The sequence below is a fragment of the Podarcis cretensis genome, assembly GCF_951804945.1.
Source record: "Podarcis cretensis genome assembly, chromosome: 8".
Classification (NCBI taxonomy): domain Eukaryota; kingdom Metazoa; phylum Chordata; class Lepidosauria; order Squamata; family Lacertidae; genus Podarcis; species Podarcis cretensis.
Genome location: NC_137177.1, coordinates 55,464,947 through 55,486,797, shown reverse-complemented (window position 1 = coordinate 55,486,797; position 21,851 = coordinate 55,464,947).

Genomic DNA, 21,851 nt, shown 5'->3' with positions numbered 1-21,851 from the left:
GTCCTAACTCTAGGCAGCTGATTCTTAATAAAGTGCAGCATCTGACTAGTCACATTCTTGGGACTATGATGTGGGGAAGGGGCTTACGGTTGGCTTGCTAATGGAACGGTAAGTACTGCCGATGCAGAGAATATGGGGCTTGTATAAGAATACATTACAGCTAGGCACCCACTTTGATGTATGCTCATGCACAAAGCCTTCCTACATGGGAACTTGCGATTAAGCCTGCCCACCCCATAGATGCTCCCAAATTGTGGTAATGTATTGATATGTGCTTTCATATCCCAGCCTGTGTATACATACAGATGACAAACAAGCGCATTAAGCTGTGAGCACCGCCAGCCTGAGAACAGGATAAATTATTGTCCTCGCATAGCAACAGTACATCCTCATTAGAATGGAATTCTTAACTAACCCAAGGGTACGCAGTTTGTTTTCATTTACCGTAATGTGCCATAAAAGGTTATAGATATTCTTCATAGATCATCTCCACAAGATGAAATCAATGACCTGTTAAAAACTGCAACCTTGACAAAGTCTTTTTCTAACACTCTCAGACAAGGGTTTTAACTTCCACCAGCCTCAGGCTAATGATCTTTTAAAACAGATGAGCTAGGTGTTGTTGTTTTAATTATCAAGATTCTCTGGTTAAAATTCCAAAATAAAATAGGGTCTCTGATTTAAAAGGCAATGTTCAGGTTTCCTTTAAGAAATAATAACACTGTGTGTGAAGATTAGATATTAAGTAATTTTAAACAAATTCGGAGCAAATGTAGTTATGAACCGCTTGAATATGCAAAGTGCGGGCGATATTTATTTTGCTGGCTTTGGTGTGATTTGATTTGGTTCAGTATTTCTTTCACAACCAAGAGAGGCTGTCCATGAGTAATGCCATTTTTCAGAAACAAGATCAAGAGCAGTGAACTGTCCAAGGTCATACACAAACATTTCCAAGTTGCCTGCCCACATTTTGATACCCACCACAAAGGGTCCTCCATTGAGACTCCTTAGGGTAGTGATAAAGTGGGATATCAAATCCAAACTCTTCTCTTCTTCTTCTTCCTTGTCATATGACACACAATTGATTTATGGCAAATATGGGGGAACTGTGGCACATCAGCTTCAGCCAGCACAGCCAATGACAACAGCAACAACAACAATTTCATTATTTATGTCCTTGGTAAACAAACAGGGAAAGATGAAGTGCTTGTATTCTTCCTTCCTATATAATTTATGAAAGGAGAGTTAATTGCCCCTACCTTTGTCTACCTTCTCAGAGATGTACCATTTTTGTCAACTTTGACATTTTAGCCACATCCCCTTCCTGCTTGGTTGGAATTGTGCAAACTCACAATATAGTTGCTATTGATACTTTATGAGCTATTAGGTTTTGGTGCTACAGTTGTACATTGTTTTAAAGTTAATTTTTAGGGAATACCAACCCTTTTCTTACATTACAGCTATAATTTTCTCCCCAAAAGTCTCAATGTTTACAAGTCCATCATCCATGTGCTGGTGACACATTTCCAACATGTATCACTAACAGTGTCATTATCTTTTGTGTACGATCGAGCAAGTCCATTTCCCTCTGCCTTTGTCTCCCTCTCCCATCTTTTGCAAGTGGAGTCTGTTTACTTACCCTTCTGGGAATTCTATATGGGATGCTGAATACTGACATAATCCCTCTGTTGTCATAAAAACATTCAATTTTCCCTCTGGTTTTTCAGAGTAAATTACACAGGTTAGCCAGTCAACATCAAAACTTTATGATAAGTGTCCCTCCTTGGAGGGTTCCCTAACACCGGAGTAATCAACTTGCTAATGCTCTCCATTGGGAGAACCCATTAGCAGAAATCTCTAAAGCATTACCGAAGCTAAGCCTTGCATGGGTTGGGTGGAAATGCCTGGCTCTTACTTCTTCCATGGAAGTGTCCAAACACTTCATTTAAAAGAGACACGAATGGAAAGTCATATCAAACCAATTTAACTGCATTGGCTCCCTCTCAGACATGGAGCTTAGGGACTTTTAGTGCCATGAAAGCACTAAGGTTGCTTCCCAGACACACAACCTTCAAAGTTATAGTGCTGTGAAGGCGCAAAGGATCTGCATTAAGTTTTTGCTAAGCACTCTCACCATTCCTGCAGTTCTTTGAGGGGACTAAATTGATGGGCAATAATTTAGTGGTGGGGCACATGCTTTGCATTTAAGAAGATCCCAGGTTCAATCGCAGACATCTCTGACATTTGGTCCAGGATAGATTCCTGCTGAAAACCCTGGAGTTCTTCTGTCAGTCATTGTAGATGATACTAAGCTAGATAACCCTGTGATTTGACAGTACAAGGCAACTTCCTATTTCCTAAACAGGTTTGAAAATGGTTTAAAAGTGTAGGGTGCAAAAGAAAAAAGGAACCAGTGTGGGTGGTGCAATGCAATTTACATATTCATAGCCCACCTTCAACCTGCAAAGTGTGGGGTCCACTTTTGGTACTATCACTGCACAAGAGGGAGAAACCAGCAGGTCTGGGGGAAGCACAAGGTTTTCAGAGTAAGGAGGAGGGGAGGGAATGGAATGGACGATGGTAGAGGAAGGCTTCAGTGGTTGATGAGAACAGGGAACAGGTACACTCTCTGCTGCAACATTTTGTTGCAGGTCCCACTTGTATCTACAGTATCTGTTAACATAGCTCCTACCTAACTATGGAAATTGGTATGAATTTATTTATTTATTTATTACATGTATACCCCCCCTTTCCCAAAGCAGCTCACTGTGGCATACATAGTTCTTTTCCTCCCTGTTTTATCCTCACAACAACCCTGTGAGGTAGGATAGACTGAAGGATTGCGTTTCAAGGTCAGCCAGCGAACATCATGGCTCCTTTCTTTCTTTCTTTCTTTCTTTCTTTCTTTCTTTCTTTCTTTCTTTCCCCTCCGAAGGCATACCTCATATTTTATATTGTGCCACTCATCTGTTCTTGAGCATTCACTCTCCTGCCCTTGTTTATACGGATCCCCATTTCCCTCAGGCTCCTTAGCATTATTTAAAGTGAGTTTTAATTGTTATTTATTGCATGAGAAACCACCAGAGGTTCAGGGGGGGCAGGGCCACTGTATAAATCCTCTGTGGCTGCTATGAATGATAATATTGGAGGGGTTGCATCTGGATACGGTTTCATGGCAAATATTTTGCTTTATACCGAGATGGGTGTACAATACACAGATGGCACAAGCTGGTACGAAACAGGCAAAGAGCATCTCTCTCTTTCTCCCTCCATCTCCTCCTCTTCCCTTTGCTACATTTGTTGAAAGCCTTGAGTGGGAGGATGTTAAAGCTTACACACATCCCAGCATGTCAACCTATGGCCTACTGTGATATTTGACTGTCTGCTGCGTCTAAGCAGCTGGAGGAATGTCAAACTGTCATCGCTGATTAAAATGGGATTTTACACAAGGCATCAAACATATTGTCAAAAAGCTTGATTTCACACCATGAAACAGAGAAGTTAATCATTTTTCCATTGGAACAGTGAATACAGGGTGAGGGGATTTTATTTTGTTATGTTTTAGATGAGGTGGGGGTAAGCTACCATGTTTCCTTTCCTCCCACTGAGCTCCAGGAACATTTAGTCACTTCCTGTTGACTCGGTGAACAAGGCGTGATCTCTTCCCTCCAGCCCTCCCAACTGGAATGGTAGTCCTGCGACTAGGGAGGTTCTCCCAAACTGACACAATTATACATATTTACAGACATGTAGCAACCTCCTGAGTTCTGAGGGCGACTGCTGGAACCAGGGAACTCATTGTTGCTGTTCTCAGGTCTCATTTGCGAGTTTCCCACAAGCATCTAGGTGGCCACTGTGAGAACAGGAAGCTGAACTGGATGGGCCAATAGCCTGATGCAGCAGAGCTCTCCTCCTCTTTCAAGAAGTTGGTCATCATTCACGCTGCACCTGCTTCTAATTGGCCCACAGCAGTTTGACAGGCAACAGCTTCTTTGCCTCTCAAGAGGAATTGTGATCCACCCAGGTTTCAGCAGGGGTGAATCTGCCTCACATAACCCTAGAGCACTGGTCTTCAACTGGTGGGTTGGGACCCACTACTGTAAACTGCTGTGGGGGGGGGGGTTGTGTGTGAATAACAGTACATAAATAAAATTGTTGCTGCTGCTGCTGCTGCTGCTGCTGCTGCTGCTGCTGCTGCTAATACATTTATATAACACTTATTTGCCAAAATGGCTTCTAAGTGGCTTCTATATTCAACAGGTGCAGGTTTTAACAGGCACCGATCTGGGGACTTCCCGCGAGGCAAAATGGCAGGTGACACAGCCGCATTGAAATCCAGCACCAACCAAAGGCTAATTCAGTTAGCCTTTAAATTTTTAACTTTTAATTCTTATCCGCAAACTCCCAACCCCACCTCCCACCCTTCACTTGACCACACACCCTCCCTCATCTGTGTATATGATTGTGTGTGCAGGTGCGTGCGCCAGTGAGTGTATACATACAACCTCCCCATCACTCCCTTCCTTTGGCCCCACCCCCATCTGTCTCTTACATGTCTGCCACTCCCTCCCTCTCTCCCATCCCCTCCTCTTTTCTTCCCAACCTTGTACTGAATATAACACCAATGTCTCACAACAAATGTATCTGATCTGTAGAAAACACAACCAGTAGAAAGAGACAATGCATGTCCTTTTGTAAACGAGGAATATCTTAAATAAAAACTACTTTTTTATAATAATAAAAAAACAGGCCCAAATCTGCACTACAGACCTGTATTGGTTTGATTCTGCTTTAAGAGCAATGGCATCCTCCAGTGAATCCTGGGAATTGCAGTTTGAGGGGGTGGTGTTACGAGATCCCTATCCCCACCATGCGCTTAGTGGACTAAGAGGAAAAACACTGCTAAGCTTGTTTGTTTGTAGGGTGCTCCTGGTTCATGAATGCACTTTACGAATCCCTCAAGTCCTTTCCACTCAATGCAGAAAGGTGGAGGGGGGTGGAAGAATTCGGATTGGCGCATGTGACCTTGAACACCCTCTCCTGATAGAGTTCAATAAGACTTGGAAGATGGCTACAGTAGCAATACCAAAACAAAACATCTGGCTTGTTGAAATAAGCTAATTCCATTGACTAGTAATATGGTGTAGTAAAGAAGTGAGATCAATTTTGAAGAGCCCTGCTGGATCAGATCAAAGATGATCCAGCAACCTGCTTCCCACAGTGACCAATCAAATGTATCCAGGAAGTCCATGTGGAGGACTTGAAAGCAGTAGCCCTTCCCTCCTACGATTGTACCCCTACAGCTGATATGCATCCTCCATGCATTGGTCAAATCCCCTTTTCCAGTTCAACTGGTGGTCACCACCACATCTCCTGGAAAAACCTATAATTAAAACTCCACTAATTGTGGGATTTTATGGGGAAATCCTTTTTATTGATTTCTGAACATCCTAGCAGTCAGGTTTGAATCTGGTGAACCCAAACCGTAGTATCCAGCCTCCACCACCTCAAACCAAATATTTGACTATCTGGCAGCTGTTTCTGTTTTATAATAATCATACCCAGTTTTCTTCTTTCCATGCTGCTGATCACACAAAATGATTTGAAACACACACACACACACACCACAGGGTCATTAAGTTAGACTGCATCTTTTGCAGGATTGGTTTCTTGGTGAAAATATGGGAACAAAAACAAACTTTTCAAGCCGCGTGACAATTGAAAAAACAGCTTTAGTCCCCCCCTTTTTTTTTTCACAACAAGTTTGCCCAATGAGAGATATCATCTCGGGCCTGCTCCATGTCTTTTTCAGAATTTTAATATAGACACAAGGCAAAGGTACAAACAAAAATAGAAGATTAATCTCCAACCTATCACAGTGAATGCCACAGTGTGTTGAGATTGTTCAGAACAGCTGCTTGGAAACCCTAGAGGACACGGCTCTCTAAATATTTTACAGATCATAGTCATTAATAAACAAGGGATTATAGATTAGACTAATCACCTGGAGAGGACCTGATTTCGAGACAACCTAGAAACTAAGTCAACAAGCATATCGTTTAGGGGGCTGGTGGTGTTTTTGTTCTTAACCCTGCTGTGCCAACCCAACTACATAGTTGCCTTTGAGCAAGGACTTTGATGCCAAGTTGCTTTCCGGGTTCAGCTTTGGGCATGCCACCTTTTTGACAATCTCACTCATTCTGATAAATGCGCATTTTACTTTTTAGCAATGATATACTCATCCTGGAACAAAATTAGGAGGCAATTTTACTTTTTAAAAAATCCACCTTTCACATGCATCTATGAGTGGTTTAAGAAGGAAAACCAAATCATACAATGTACAACGTTTGAAACGAATGCTGCATATGCACCATACATTTAAAGCATATGACCTCTCCCAGATAATCCTAGGACCGGTAGTTTGTCCCCACAGAGCTTCAGTCAGGAATATCATTGGGACGGCCTCTTTGTTTTAGGTTTGGTCCCTTATAGCTCAGGGTCAGAGATGTTCCTGACCAGGCCACCTCTATTCGTTGGTTAGCTATTGCTTTGCAGGAGGTAGAGGGTGAGGCATTACATTGGCCTCGCTATCACCTTGCTCCTTCCTCTTCTACAGCAGCAGCAACGTGACCAACCAGTGGTCAGCTGAATGGTGGTGTTCCACCAAATCATCTGTTACTGGGTGTAGCCAGTTTTTTTCTGAATGATAATAGCTTCCAAGTGCTGAGAAAGTAGGTGGTGTAACATTGGCTGAGTCTTGGCACACAGCAGTGTGCAGTGACAGGCACCAGTACCACAAGTTTTTTCCAGTGCTACTGTGTGCAGGTGTGAATAGGACCTTTAAGACATGCTAGAGCAAACCATGAACCATCCAGTTAAGCATTCAGTCTCTGCCCATACTAACATATTCTTCTCGGATGTGTTGAGGTGTTCCCCATGCAGAAGCTCATAGGTTCAATCTGTAGCATCAAAAAACACCACCGGCAAAGAACTCTGCCTGATACACTGGAGAGTCAATGTCATGCTGTAGAGCCACTGTCAGTCTAAAATTAGTACAGGTAATACTAGACTGAATGGACCAATAGCTGATAGAATGTAGCTCTCCCAATTCAATGTAGAACAGCCAAAGACATGGTAAACAATATATAACCACATCTATGCTTGTCCTGATTATCATCTCAAGAATTTTAACACACTTAACCTCTACTTAGGAGCAATATATAAATAATTGCATCTATAATGAGATGGTGTTCAAATGACACTGTGCACATAACGCCTGACCTAATGACAGAACCATTCATTTTAATGGTGTGAGACTGTATTAGATTGTAGTGTTGAACTTTATTTTGTTTGTTTATTTAAATTTCTCTCCAACTCTTCCTCCCCAAGAAAACCCATATGTGTGTGTATATGCATGTGCAAAGAGCCAAGCAATTAAAATAAAAACCTATTTTAAGAATTTGAAAACATTAACAACATCTTCCTTTAAAAAAAAAAAAAATAGTCACATACACATTTCAAAAATGCCAAGAACAGTAGGTTTCAGCCATCACATGCCTGGGACTGGGAATGTGATGGGAATGTTTTTAATACCTCTTTGAAGGTTAATGATGATGGGGAGAAACCCATTTCATCAAGGAAGGCATTTCACATATGGGGAACCACCACTGAAAAGGCCCCGTAACATGGCCTACAGGGAGTCAATACAGTTAAACTGGTTTAAAATGGCTGTTGATTTGTGACTATCACATACACATTCCAGTTCCCCACATACACATGCGCTAGTGCCTTGCTCTTGCGTGCGCTCTCTCGCGCTCTCTCTCTCTCTCTCTCTCTCACACACACACACACACAGTGTTTGTATTGTACCATGTATGTGGATCAACCTATGTATGTAGATACACACACACACACAAATTAATGATCAAACCCAACAAAGCCCCACAATTCCACAGGTCACACCTCCTCCCCAGCCGGCACACTGGCTTCTACCTACAAATGGTACTATATGAAGCATGTAAACCTTTTCCCACTGAGAAAAGTAAATATTGGCTTAGTGTGCAGGCAAAGTAAAACAAGTGGCGTTTGTCCCAACAAAGAAGCCATTGCTCCCCCCCCCCCCCAACTACAAACAGAGACAAAAGGGACAGAAAGTAACATGTAATGCAGCTACTGAAGCCTTGGGCAAATAAGCTCAGCTTGTTATCACAACAGTTTGTGCAACAGTGGGGGAATGGCGCAGGCATCTTGGGAGTAGGTCTGGTGGTGTTGTTTTTTGTCTTTATGGAGGTGACTGCTTTGTTATTGCCCATGTCTAAGTTTAAGATCCTTACTGATAGCCTGATCTGTATGGCAGGAGATTTAAGAAAGCAAGAAATGTATCCACGTATGACCAGAGGTGTGTTCCTTATTATTGCTCCACAGGTCCTGAGCAGGGCCGGATGAGGCCCTAAGCTACTGAAGGTAATGGGGCCCTTTATATGTCCAGCTGTCCTTTGTCAACAACAAATTGTCACTGCTTTTTGTGCTGAATATATGTTATATGGTAATTTATGGACCTAATAGGCATCTAAAGCCATTTGCACATAACAAAACACACTGTTGCTGTATGTAGGTTTTATTTTATTTGTTTTTTATCTTATATTTTGGAAATGTACATCCAGTTTTGTTTTCTTTAATTTTTTTTGGGGGGGCCAAGAGAGTGGGGCCCTAAACTATAGCTTGTTTAGCTTATACATAAATCCGGCACTGGTCTGGAGCACTGGCGGAGGAAGAGGAGTGCAGGGGGGAGCACACTGCCCCCATCAACATGATCCCAGTGGGGTTCCATCGCAGCTGCCCCCCCCGCCCACGCTAGGTGCCACGCCCTTGCAGGTAGTGCACCACGCCCCCAGGACGTGCGCCGCCCCCCCCCCCCGGTGCCGGAGCATGAAGCGCCGCCACTGGTCCTCAGGCTGATCTCTGCCACTGAAATGAGATTCTGGGAATGAGATGTAGAAAAAGGTTCTGCTCCCACATAGCTCTGTTAATTTTCCAGTGCTGATCTAAGACCCTACACTATCCTCACACATTGCATGGGTTTGGTGTCCACCATAGATGCTTGAGAGTATACCCATAAATGTGAATGCAAAACACTCATGTCTGCAGCCTTGGTATGAGTGTACGGTCACACTTGGCAGTGAGCTGGGACCGGAGCTCTGCTGAAGCTTGCCGAAACCTGGGTTTGCTGCCATGCAATGTGTGCAAAAAAAAAATGGGCAAAAGAAGCTTCACCACACAAGCCAAGAGGTACCTCCCAGAATCCCTTATGTTGGTGCAGATCGTGCTCCATGGTGTCCATGAGTGGCACATCCCAGCATCATCCAGAGATGTAGCTCAGTTGTAGAGCACATGATTTACATCAGTGATGGCCAATGGTGTGTCCTGCTGCAGAGGCTTTGAACTGCTGTACAGCATAGCTGGGGTGGTGAAAGTTTCAGTCTAGCAGCATCTGGAGGGCACCATGTTAGCTGACTGCCTCACATACAGAATGTGCCATGCTCTTAGTCTGAGTTCAGTCCCTAGCATCTCCAATCAGATGCTAAGACTGCTAGTGAAAACCATGCTCTGGACAATCTTGGGCAAGCTGAACCAATAGTCTGACTCAGTATAAGACAATGCCAGATGTCCTTAATGCAGCATCTGTGAGTGGTCCAAAGATAGATAGATATAGATGTGGATATGGATAGATGGATATCTCTCTCACACACACATTTTTGCCTAAACAACAGCAAAGGCAGCAAATGCAATCAGGACTCAGTCCTAGCAGTATGCCATAAACAGAAATGGAAATGCCATACATTCTGTCTCTCCAGTCCATCATTAGGGGGTGATGAGTGTCATGTCAATGAGGTTTTGAATAATAGCGAGAGAAGATGGGTTCCCATTACTGTTATCAAATTCAGGGTCCCTTTTAAAGAAGCCAGAGTGTCCCTGGTAGGCAAATAATCTGAAATCTCAGCTGTGACCGGACACTTAGCTATCTCATATGTTTCACTTCCTTTCCATCAAAACTGCAGGGAATTGACCATTTTCATGCAACAATGCAAAGCCCCTCATTACCATCTCCTAAATATGCATGAAGAAAATGCTGAATAATGACCAGCCAATTGTCACAGGAGATTGGCCTTTTACTGTCCAATAAGGCAACATATTCATCTCTCCCAGCTATGGCATATAAAGACTTGAAGCCTAGAAGGGTTTTTATATATATAGAAAAATAGACAGGTGGAAAAACTAAGAGGGAGGAGGGGTTTTCGAAATGCTAAATAAAATAAAAAAAATCTGTCATGTTGACTGACATTTTTAAACTCCATGCATCTTATCCAGGGTGAGATATGATTATCTGACTGTCATAGGATATGACATGACAGATCCACCAGCCCTGCGTAAGGAGGTGGACGATGACTGCATTGCAGGTGGCTGGGTGATAATCTTGCATGTGATTTGATTCCTTAAAATATAAATAAATAAAGTATTGTCATTTGGTGCGTTCCCAAGCAAACAGGGGGGATGGGATGTAATCCGGAATTAACATCCAACCCATTGTAATCAGCCCCTGAAGTACTGAAAAGTCAAAACAAGTAAACAAGCTTTAATCTTTGTGCTTACACACCATTCCAGGGTATTGGGCCATTTTATTATTACTAGGTTTTTATCAAGCACAAGCCCAGCATTCAGAATAGATGGAGAGGGGGTCTCGGAACTATTAATTATTATAAATACCGTTATTACCACCATAGCTGCACTCCGGTTTTAAGTGCAAGAGCAAAACCCATTGATCTGGATTTCAACTGAATTATGTGGTGTCCAATTCTGGAGCAAGTCATTTGACATTTTTGATGCACAAAACATTAGGTCCAGATTTTTCAGCAAATGCAAGGTTTTCACACCTGGAAAATTGCTTTGCCTAAAACCCCAAATCCTATGTCATTTGCAACCATTTTCATATTCTCACATTTAGTAATTTCATTATTCAATGGCCATTCTGGAAAAGGATTTCTCCTTCCAAAGCCTCAACATATGAAAACACGGTCACATTATGGCTGCTGTCACATTAGAGATGCGTGCACAATCCAAACATTTCTTTAAATTCAAATGTAAGGGAAAGAAGGGGAAATGTTCTAAAGAATATTAATATATATTTATATTGAAATTTGCAAAGGGAGGGAGAGAAAAAGATTTCCTCTGCCAATCCTCTGTCATTCTCTGAACAATAATTTCTGTTTGTTTACTTTTCTGCTTTGGCAATCCACTTCACAGGTTCGCCTTATCGGGATTGGAGGGGCTTTGGGGGGGGGGGTAATAACACTTTGCCTCCTTTTCCCCCAAATCAAAAGCGAGCATTTGAAACTCATGTCCAAAGAGCTTTGATATGCTCAGAGTCCCCCTCATATGGCAGTATGGAGGGGAGGGGAGAGAAATTTCTCAGCTCCATTTAAGTCTCATGCAAAGAGCTTACAACTGTAATTAAATCATTAAATTCTTGTCTACGCTTCACAGAGCGTAGAGAAATTAACTTCCCACCAACCTCATTTTCTATTTGAACATGAAATAATGATTTTCTGCCAGTCTAATTACAAAGGCAACATCTGATCAAGCCAGCATCCAGAGGGGATTATCACGTGCGCGAGTATTAGACCTCATTACTAGCTTGAGTGCAAAATTATTACATCTTGTAATTGGATGGTGAGATTTATATACAGATCGGGCCGGTTTCTGTAAGATTATAATTACAAGCTTCGTTGGTTAGCTACTTATCAGAACTTTGCAGGAAAAAAACAAAACAAACGACTGGGCGAAATGAGGATTTCATTAACCTGTAACCCTACCATGGGGGGAAAACGAGTGTAACATTCATGTTATGCATTAAGGAAAATGGGTTCATCCATTTCTCGGTTGGCTTTGTGATGGCTGAGCAAAACAGTCTGTTTCATTTATTTAACCTGGATAATCTGGCACTGGAAGAAGGAGGGGAAAAAGAGTGTGTGAGAGAGAGAGAAATAAATGAATGAGCTGTCTCTTCTGCTAGGCTGGGCCCAATGTATCTATTACTTAAGGGTAACTGGCTGTGAAGCCATCCATTTTTGCAGGTTGCAAGGGGCCGCTTTTCTGCAAGCAGGAAAAGGGGAAAGGGCCATTGATTACACACTGCTGGTTGGAGGGAGGGAGAAAAGGAAGGAAGGAGGAGGAATTAGATTTATGTCATAGAAACATTAACACAAACAGATTACACACACACACAGACACACACACATACACACACACATATATATGTATATATGTGTGTGTGTGTGTGTGTGTGTGTGTGTGTATTGTTTTTAACACTTGATTGGGAAATGCCCAGAGTGGCTGGGGAACCTCAGCCAGATGAGTGGGGTGTAAATAATAAATTGTTGTTGTTGTTGTTGTTGTTGTTAATAATAATAATAATAATATATACACACACACACCACATTAGACAGAAAGTCAGGCAAGTATCATTATACTTGGAGGTTTCCAAAGCAGCAAAAGTAGAAAAGGATAGGTCTCTGCCCCATGGAGCTTACACACCAATATTAGCATAAGGGTCTAAGGGACGTATCAATGAGCGGCAGTTTTACTGCACATGAAAAGGCATAATTTCTCTTTCTGCTCTTTTCAAGTCTCCAAAGAGCACTAGTGTTTGAGGTTTGGGCCGTATGCAAATGAACTTAAATTAAATCAGTTAATCAACGAGTTGGTTGAAAGGCAAAAGTTGAATCCACTGGAATATCTTTGAGCAGATGGCAGTCCTCAGACAAACAGTTCGGCAGGCAGACTGGAGATAGTCCAGTTCAGCCGCCTTATCCTCACCCTCTCGCACAAGGAAGCTAACAACAGGATTCTACCTGGCTGTGTCTGGGGCTTACACCCAAGTAAGTGTGGTTCGGAGGTCTGAAGCCCTCATCAGTGCTTCAGCTGATCTGATATCTTGAACTAAAATCTGAAGGTGCAGTGAGGGTGTGTGTGAGAGAGAGATGTAGTCAGCAGTTAGTCCCTTGATTTTGCTGTTTCTATTCTATAACCCCCAACATAGAAAGGTGCCTAATCAATGCATCAACTGATCTGATGCAGAAAGAGAGAGAAAAGGGGGCAGCAGGTTAAAATAATAAAATAAAATTGTTCAATTACCAAGCAAACACAGGTTTTCTCCTCTTTCCCCCCCCCCTTTCTTCCACCGTCCCCTTTCTATTCCGCCCCTCCCCTCCTTAAACAAGTGATTCCACTGCGCAAATCAATGTTGGCAGGGCAGGCAGCCCGCCACTAATCTTGGCATTACGAGTCTCCAATCACAACCTGGCAGGTAATGGAGTTGTTATTGAACTTCATAGTTCGGATTAGATCCTCTGCAAAGATCAATGTGCTTCTAAAATAGGATTGATAAACCCTTGATAGAAATCTGAATCCCTGAAGCCACGGAGGGTACCCTGGCGTTTATATGCAGGCTAGAAGGGGGGGAATGGAATGTAGTGGAGGGGAAGGGGAGAAGGGACTGGAAGGATTGGAGACCCTTTTAGGAGAAAATGGATTCTTGAAGCTTTTGAAAGGGGTGTGTCTCCTAAGGAAAGTGTGTGCATGTGCATGCGTGGCTCTGTTGTTTTAAATTTTAATGTACTGTCAGTCTATCACTACAGGCACCAGGAAAAATAAATGCAATTTTAAGCATGCTTACCAGGAAGTAAGGCCACTGCAGACAGTGTGGCTTACTTCTGAGAAAACATGCATAGAATCAAGGTCCATGTGAGCTGCAATGGGTGGCATCTAATGCTAGCCCTACTGAGATTAGACTCATTGAAGACAGTAGACATTAGTCATTCGTTTCAGGGTGTCTACTCTGAGTAGGATTTAGTTGGCTTCAACCCTATGCCCCTAGAAAGAGAGAAATGCCTCAGGAAGACTAGCAACCAGATCCTTTACATGTTTACTTAGAAGTAAGAGTTACTTACTCCCAAGTCATTGTACAAAGATGTTTGTATTGTTAGCGCTCCCTGCCCAATTCCATAAGTGTGGGTGAACATCCTTTGGACAGTTCAGACTGAGCAAAGCAAAAAATACTCTGTGCATGCTTAGATGCCCTTAATTATTATGTTCCTTCCAGCGCAGTGATTTCAGGGCACTGGGGTAAAGTTATCTTATACATCTTATAAGATAGCTTATATATCTTATAAATACGCTCCAAATGGGCTGGGGCGTGTTTGTTCCTGTTATCACCACAAGGTAAACCTCCAGTTACACCTACTGAGAAGTCAATTCCATTGTGTTCAGTTTGTTTGCTTGCTTGTTTTAACTCCTTAAATGGGGATGTTTAGAGGTGCAATCATCATTCTAGAATTCAAATAGAGTAACTCTACAACAGCCTGGGCCCCGGACTCTTTCTCTCTCGCCTCTCTCAACAATTCGGGCAAATGTGGAAGAGAAATAGGAGTCCTGGTTTGGAAATAAATATTAACTACCAGGCCGAAACTAAAGATTCCTAAGATGTGTATCTGTGGGAGACCGGCTCACACGTGCACGTCTGCGCCTTGCCTTTGCCTTGCGGAACCCGTGAAGACGGGAGGCTGAATGTGTGACTGGACCCCACCGAAAGGCATGGCGTTCAGCAGCAGAGTGTTCTCAATCAACTGCGCTGTTCAGAGTTCTGATTACGGGTTTACGCTGGCTTGCTGGTCAGCACGTGATGCTGTCTTCCATGTGAACGTGTGAACCAACTCCTCAGTAATCTCTCTCTGCGCGCGAGAGATATTTGGGTCTCACGTTCATACACAACACACATACACAAGCAAAAAAATTCAAGCAGACTGAACAAGACCCAAACAAAGCCGAGCATTTTAATGTCTCATTACTTTTCAGAGGGACTGGACACATATTTCTCGTGGAAATCAATGCGCTATAAAAGTACTCAGTATTGGCTAAATCACACCCCGTGCCAATTGTGGTTGTTTTAATATATACCTATTCCTTCTGTACCGGAATAAAGAGAATAATGATATTTGTCTTTTATACGCGCCTGCAGGCACAATTCAACACAGTACCAGCGCCCGAATCCGGATCGACATAATTCGGAGCATACTGAAGATCCCAAATCAAAAGAGCGCGATCTTATACGAGTCTACTCGAAAGTAAGCAGCACTGATTGCAGAGGAGCTTGCTCCCAGGAAAGTGGTTCTAGCGCTGTAGCCTAAATATCTGATTCTCCAATTTCCTCCTTTCCATTTACACTACTAGTTCTGAGACTTCTAGCCGAGGCTATCAATGACTGGTGTCTTGCCAGGTTGAGAAACGCCTTTCGATGTACAATGCATCCATTGTTTTAAAAATGAAATAAGAAAGATTATTTGGATTAGACAAGGGCCAACCCCGTTTGGCAAAAAGTTCTTAACCTTTGCTTTAACCAAGGCGGGGGGGAGCAGCAGGCCTCTCTACAAGCTGACTTGAGAGTAAGCCTTATTGAACGGAGTGGGACTCACTTTTGAATGCATTCGGCTGGGATCGGACCACAAGACTGCAGCTTGGAAGACTCGGCTAAAGGTGAGGTTCCTCTGCCTCCGTAGTGAACGCAACGAGTTTGATTGCGAGAGAAATCTGCAATAGGATAGGGCTAGTAAGAACCTAGAGTCTCTCCTTCTCTTCTTAGCTCCGGCTAGTGGCCTGCACAGATTGCCTTGCTTTTGAAGGCGGGCGATTGAACGTGTGAACGGGCTGTCTCGAAAACCCTCGCATTGGAGTTGATCAGAATGTTTTTTCTGTGGTGCTGAAACTGGGATAGAGAGAGGCGTAGAACAGGCTCACTGACAATGACTTTCCAGAGTTTCAGACAGTCATCTTTTTCAGATCTTACCTGGAGCTGTTAGGGATTGAATTTAAGACCTTTTGCGATATCTCTGATGTTCTGGGTGCCATTTTTGGCTGAAGAGTGGGCTAAAAATCCTTTAACTAAAACAAAATAAAGGCATAGAGATACAATCCTCTGTGTGCTTACTCACAAGGGAATCCCATTGAATTCATTCCTGCTTACTCTTGAGCAGAGGACATGCTAGGACTGGGGCAAAGTCCATGCTTCCCACCAGCACCCATAAAACTGCATATTATGGGAGCAGCAGTAAACAATGGTGGTTAGAAGGTTGGACTAGCAAATCCATGCTCAACCATCATAGGAGCCAACTCTTAGGGGGCGGCAATAAAATATTTGAGGGCCTTGGGCAGCCCTAAAGTTGATGGGCATTGACATTCAAATGGTGTGCCTGCACCGTATCATGTGATTGATTATGCATGGTGGGGCTTACCTTCCACCCCTCAATATTTTATTCAGGTTGGCACCGCTGTCAACCATCAAGCTGACTGGGTGGTCTTGGGATGGTCACTATCTCTGAGCCTAACCTATCTCACAGGGTTGTTGTGAGGATTTTAAAAAGGAGCCATGTCTTGTGCTAATTGGAGGAAAGGTGTAATCGTCCTCTTCTAGGCTGAGGCCTAGTGACAATGTTACTGGTTGCCACCAGCTTCTTTTGTTCTTATTTTTTTAAAAAAATATATTTAGACAGCATGTATATCATGCTTACAGACTGCCATTTTATTATACTTGCTTTACAAATAAACTATCGTTTTCTACAAGGGAATGGTACTTGTTTGAATTCGTAAGTAAACGTGCTCACAGAAGCAAGCTCTGTTTTACTCCTATAGTCATGGTGGTAATGCTATGATTTAAGTGAGTTTCAAATATGAAACTGCACATGCTCAGAGTCTGCTGTATTTTTAATATCAGTGTTGGAAAACTGTTTTTATTTCTTAACGTATCAAGACTGCAGAAGCAGATGTGAGGCATGAAAGGGCTGGAGAGGAGGAGGAGGGGAGAAATGTTAATTGTTTGCTTCACAACTAAAGTGATATATTTGGCCACCTAAAAATGGGGAGGGGGCACCCCATAAGGCCCATTATGTCAAAGGTCTAAAATAACTGAGTAAATATGCACAGAATTGCAGCCTTAGAAAAGCAACCCTCTCTGAAACCTACCCACTCACAAACCCTCAAAACTGCAATATGAGGATGAGAGGCCAACCTTAGAGGGATGTTGTAAGGATTTCTGGAATATGACACATGACACCATTTGAACTCTACAGCATAATTATTATCAGGTTGTATCCAATACCAGCTCTACTCAGAGAAAACCCATTGACATTACTATAAATTTATTAAATTTATATATTGTGCTTCATCAAAAGACCACAGGGTGGTTTATAACATGGAACACAAATGTCATCTATACAATATAAAAATCAAAACAGCTACATAAACACAATTGTAATAGTAAAAACATTATAATCAGATACTGTTTCTCATAAAATACAGATTCTCCTAACAGCAATATACAGTAAGGGAGGAGACAATTCTCATGATAATGTACATGACTAACTTGGGTCCATCATTATACCCCTCTTATCCCTTATATACCCACACATTCTTCTGGGGGAGAGCAGAAGAGGAGGAGCAGGAGAGTTTCTCCCTGAAATCCCTAAAGTATCAGAAGCCCACACCACAATTATTCCAAGCAAGGCCTTCTGCATGGCTGCCCCTCTTCTGTGGAACGCCACCTCTGTTGAGATCCAAGAGGCACCCACTATCTGTACTTTTAGAAACAGCTGGAGACATTTTTGGTTTGCACAAGCTTTTCCAGCTAGGTGAAAAGGTCTCTGTCTTTAGTGATCGTTTTTGCATAGGTTTTGAAACCTCTCATTTGCTGCTTTATGGTGTGCTTGTAAATCACCTGTAGACTCATTAGGCTGTGTGTACACATCATACATTTAAAGCACATGCCTCATCCCAAATAATGGAAATTGTTGTTGTTGTTGTTGTTGTTGTTGTTGTTGTTGTTGTCAACACCATACCTTTAAAACACACTTAAAGGGCATGGCTCCTTCAAAAGCATCTTGGGAACTGTAGTTTCTTAAGGGTGTTGGAAACTGTCACCCTGTGAGAAGTCAGCCACAGTTCCCAATATCCTTCTGAAGAAGCCTTGTGTTTTAAGTGTGTTTTAAAGATATAGTGTGGAGGACCCCTCGCAGGAGAGGTGAGCCATAAATTAGTAAAATACTCAAAACAATTTGACCGTGGTGCCCTCACAAGACTTTTATGGATAAGTTTAATGTTCTGTTTTTAAAAGAGGTTTTGTTACAATCAAGTGGTATGTAAAAAAAGAAAAGCAGCAAATAAATAAATGGTTGCAATTTAATTGGTGAAACAGCCGCTTAAGGAAGAAGGAACCGTTCGCTTCTCCCGCGTCCTTTTTACCAGGGCGTGGTTTCCGCATCTCGAGGACCATTCGTAGGGAGCCTTTTCGGGAAATGTGGTGGTTGCGCCTGTATCTCTGTGTGTGGATTTCAAGAAGCCATCGTGGTGAATGAAAGAGGCCCCGGCGAGCCGTCTGTCTCCTTCGTCTCCCTGGTCCGAGCCCCCGTTCCGCCTCCCCTCTTTAGCGCTTGTGCCCAGCGAGACAGGCTGGGCGCGCCTTGGCGGATCGATGGGCGATCGATGCAGCAGGCAAATCAATCACGCGGGTTTTCTTTACGAAATATTTAATTAAATGCGGTGGCAAATAACTCCAGGATTTATGGCTCGACGCTAAGAGCTCTGCCGATTTCCGCGCTGCTAAATTTCCACACGGGGACCCTCTTTTCTCGGTTGCGCCAGCTCGGGAAGGGATTAGCAAGGGACGAGGGAGGCCGCCCAAAGACAGATTCCCGATATATAATAACTTGTCTATGTACATGATTATGGACTCACGCGCCGCGCTTTAAATAAATCCCTTCTGCTGCCGATGACTCATTCCATTAGCGCAGAGAAATAGCGCGCCTCGGCTTTTGAGTCGTGCGCGCGCGCACGACCAAAAAGTGCAATCCGGTTCCGAAGATCCTCAGTGTCGTTGAGGTTCGACGCTGATATTAGAGGGACTAGGAAATCCTCAACAGTGACAAGGAATCCAGAAGGTCAGGGCAGGGTTCAAATCACCCCGCCCCCAGTCAAAAAAGTTCATGGGATGACCTCAGGCCAGTCAGTGCCTCTCAGTCTAACCCACTTCACAGGGTATTTGTGGGGATTCAGTGAGGAAAGGGTAGAATCCATGTACACCCCCTAGTTGGAGAAATAGGTAGGATATGACTGTAATAAATATCTGTTTATTCCAAAATATTTACACCTCTCCCTTTAGCAGAAAAAGCTCCCAGAGTGGCTTATTAATCAATATAAAAAATAGCACAGGCTTTGCCCTCAGGTTAACAATCTAAAGAGACATGACATAAAAGGAAAAGAGGAGGGGAGGGAAAAGGAAAACTAGCAAACTCACCTCCACAATTTCTTAATGTTGGAGTGACCAGTTTGGATGGGAAAGGGCTATTTACTGTGTTCATTGTTGTTTAAAAAAAGAAAAACAGAATGAATGGCTTTATGGAAAGAGATGTGCTATTTTCCTGCTTTGTTATTTTGTGGGAAAGCAGGAAAGAAATATCTGCCTTCATTTTTCTTCTGTTTTCCATGCTGCTTGTCTCATCTGGATGGAATCTGAGATTGCAAGCTACCAGAGGCAGAGACCTGGTGTCCTTCTGTGCTCTTCAAGCATGAAAGAGAGAGCAAAGAGAGAGAGAGAAAGTGTTAAGGACAGGTAAAGATACACTTCCCTTATATTTTCTGAGGAGAGAGAAAGAGAAAGAGTGCACTGGGGTTTAAAGGACAAGTAGGTCATTTTAGATGGAATCTCCTTGGGAGATATTGCTGCACTTAATGTGGAGGCCTCATCCATCTTAAGGGCGATTCAGTGAACAATTGCTTTGTAAGGAAAGAAACTTCAGTAGGAGGAGGGGAAAGTGCTCTCCTGCCGTCTGCATCATCTCCACCACCAAGCATGACAGCCACCAGTGTTAAGCATTATGTGTCAGTATCTCCAAATACAAAACAAGGAACTGTCCCACTAGAAAAGGCCAGAGCTTGGGCTAATCAGCTTTGCAGAATAACCGATTCAGTTCAGGCCTAGGTGGCAGTGGTGGGAATAGGACTACAGTGGTACCTCGGGTTAAGAACTTAATTTGTTCTGGAGGTCTGCTCTTAACCTGAAACTGTTCTTAACCACTTTAGCTAATGGGGCCTCCCACTGCTGCCGCGCTGCTGCTACGTGATTTCTGTTCTCATCCTGAAGCAAAGTTCTTAACCCGAGGTACTATTTCTGGGTTAGCGGAGTCTGTAACCTGAAGCATCTATAACCTGAAGTGTCTGTAACCCAAGGTACCACTGTACTACAAATCATACATGTAGAGCACATTTCTTTTCTCCCCACAAAGAACCCTGGAAATTGTGGTTTCTTAAGGGTGATGGAAACTGGAGCTCTGTGAACTACAATTCCCAAGATTCTTTGGAGGGGCGTTCTTGCCATTTATTTTTATTTATTACTTTTATTTATTTACATTCCTTCATGATCAAAGATGTCTCCCCTTCTCTGAGGCACACATCTCCCCCTTGCCATTTATCCTCACAACAACAACCCTGTGAGGTAGGTTAGCCTGAGAGTTAGTGGTAAGCCCCAAATCATACCAATGAGCTTTATGGATGAGTGAGAATTTGAATGCTCGTCTCCCAAGTCCTTCAGCCCAGCACACTAACCATCACACCACACTGACTCGGGGGGGGGGTGTTATCCTCACAACAACCCTGTGAGGTAGGGTGCACTTTAAGCATGTGCTGTGTACTGTTCACCTTGACAGGTTACTGCCTGTCAAGGACTTCCCTTGTCCAAAACTAATTGAGAAATGCCCTATTTGTAGTAAAATGCCTCCACTGTTCCTCCCAAGACACACATACTCCTCCCCCCCCCCCCACAGACACCTCACTTTCTTTCAAGGAAACAATCCTCAGAAAGAGCAGAAGGGAATCAATAGCACCTAACGATCTCATCTGACCTGCTTAAGAAAACAGCAGTAATTGTTATCAGCCACCTTCTAAAAAAAGAAATCAGGTTTGTTTGCATATCTTCTTTTAATGAACAAAATAAACAAAATTTAAAAAGCCATTTTAGAATCACAGTGCTCTAGAGAAGGAAGGCGTTCAGGGCGGCCTTTGGGTGTGCCAGTGATTCCACCTGGATAAGTGGCCCTGATATGAGAGAGAGAGAGAGAGAGAGAGAGAGAGAGAGAGAGAGAGAGAGAGAGAGATCTGCTTCACAGCAGGCCAAGCATTGCATGAAAGCAAGTCACAAATCAATACAGTCTGGGAAATTAATCTTTTTCTCCAGAGCCTACACTGAGACTGTCTTAAAGAGGTAAGGTGAGTTCAAGGGTTAGCAGCAGCTGACTGGTAAATAATATGCTCTACCAGGGGAACCCTTTGAGAGGTGAGAGGATGGAGAGAGGGAGAGCAAACTAAACTGACAGAGGCAAATAATAAAGAAATTACAACAGATAATATAAATACAGAGTAAAGGGCTAAGGAGCAGAAATGGGAGAGAGATAGAGAAAGGGGATCACTGTGCTTAGTTTTACATAGGTTATAGCTTTCATAAGAACATAGGAAGAGCCCTGCAGGATCAGGGGAAGAGCTCATCTAGTCCAGCATTGAGTCGCACAGATGCCTATGGGAAGCCTGCAAGCAGGAACTGAACGCAGCCAGTGTGGTCAGAACATTGGACTAAGACCAAGGTTTGAATCCGCCACAGAGCCATGAAGCTCACTGGATGACCTTTGGCCAATCACTGCCTCTCAGCCTAGCCTACCTCACAGGATTGTTGTGAGGATAAAAATGAGGAGGGGGATAAC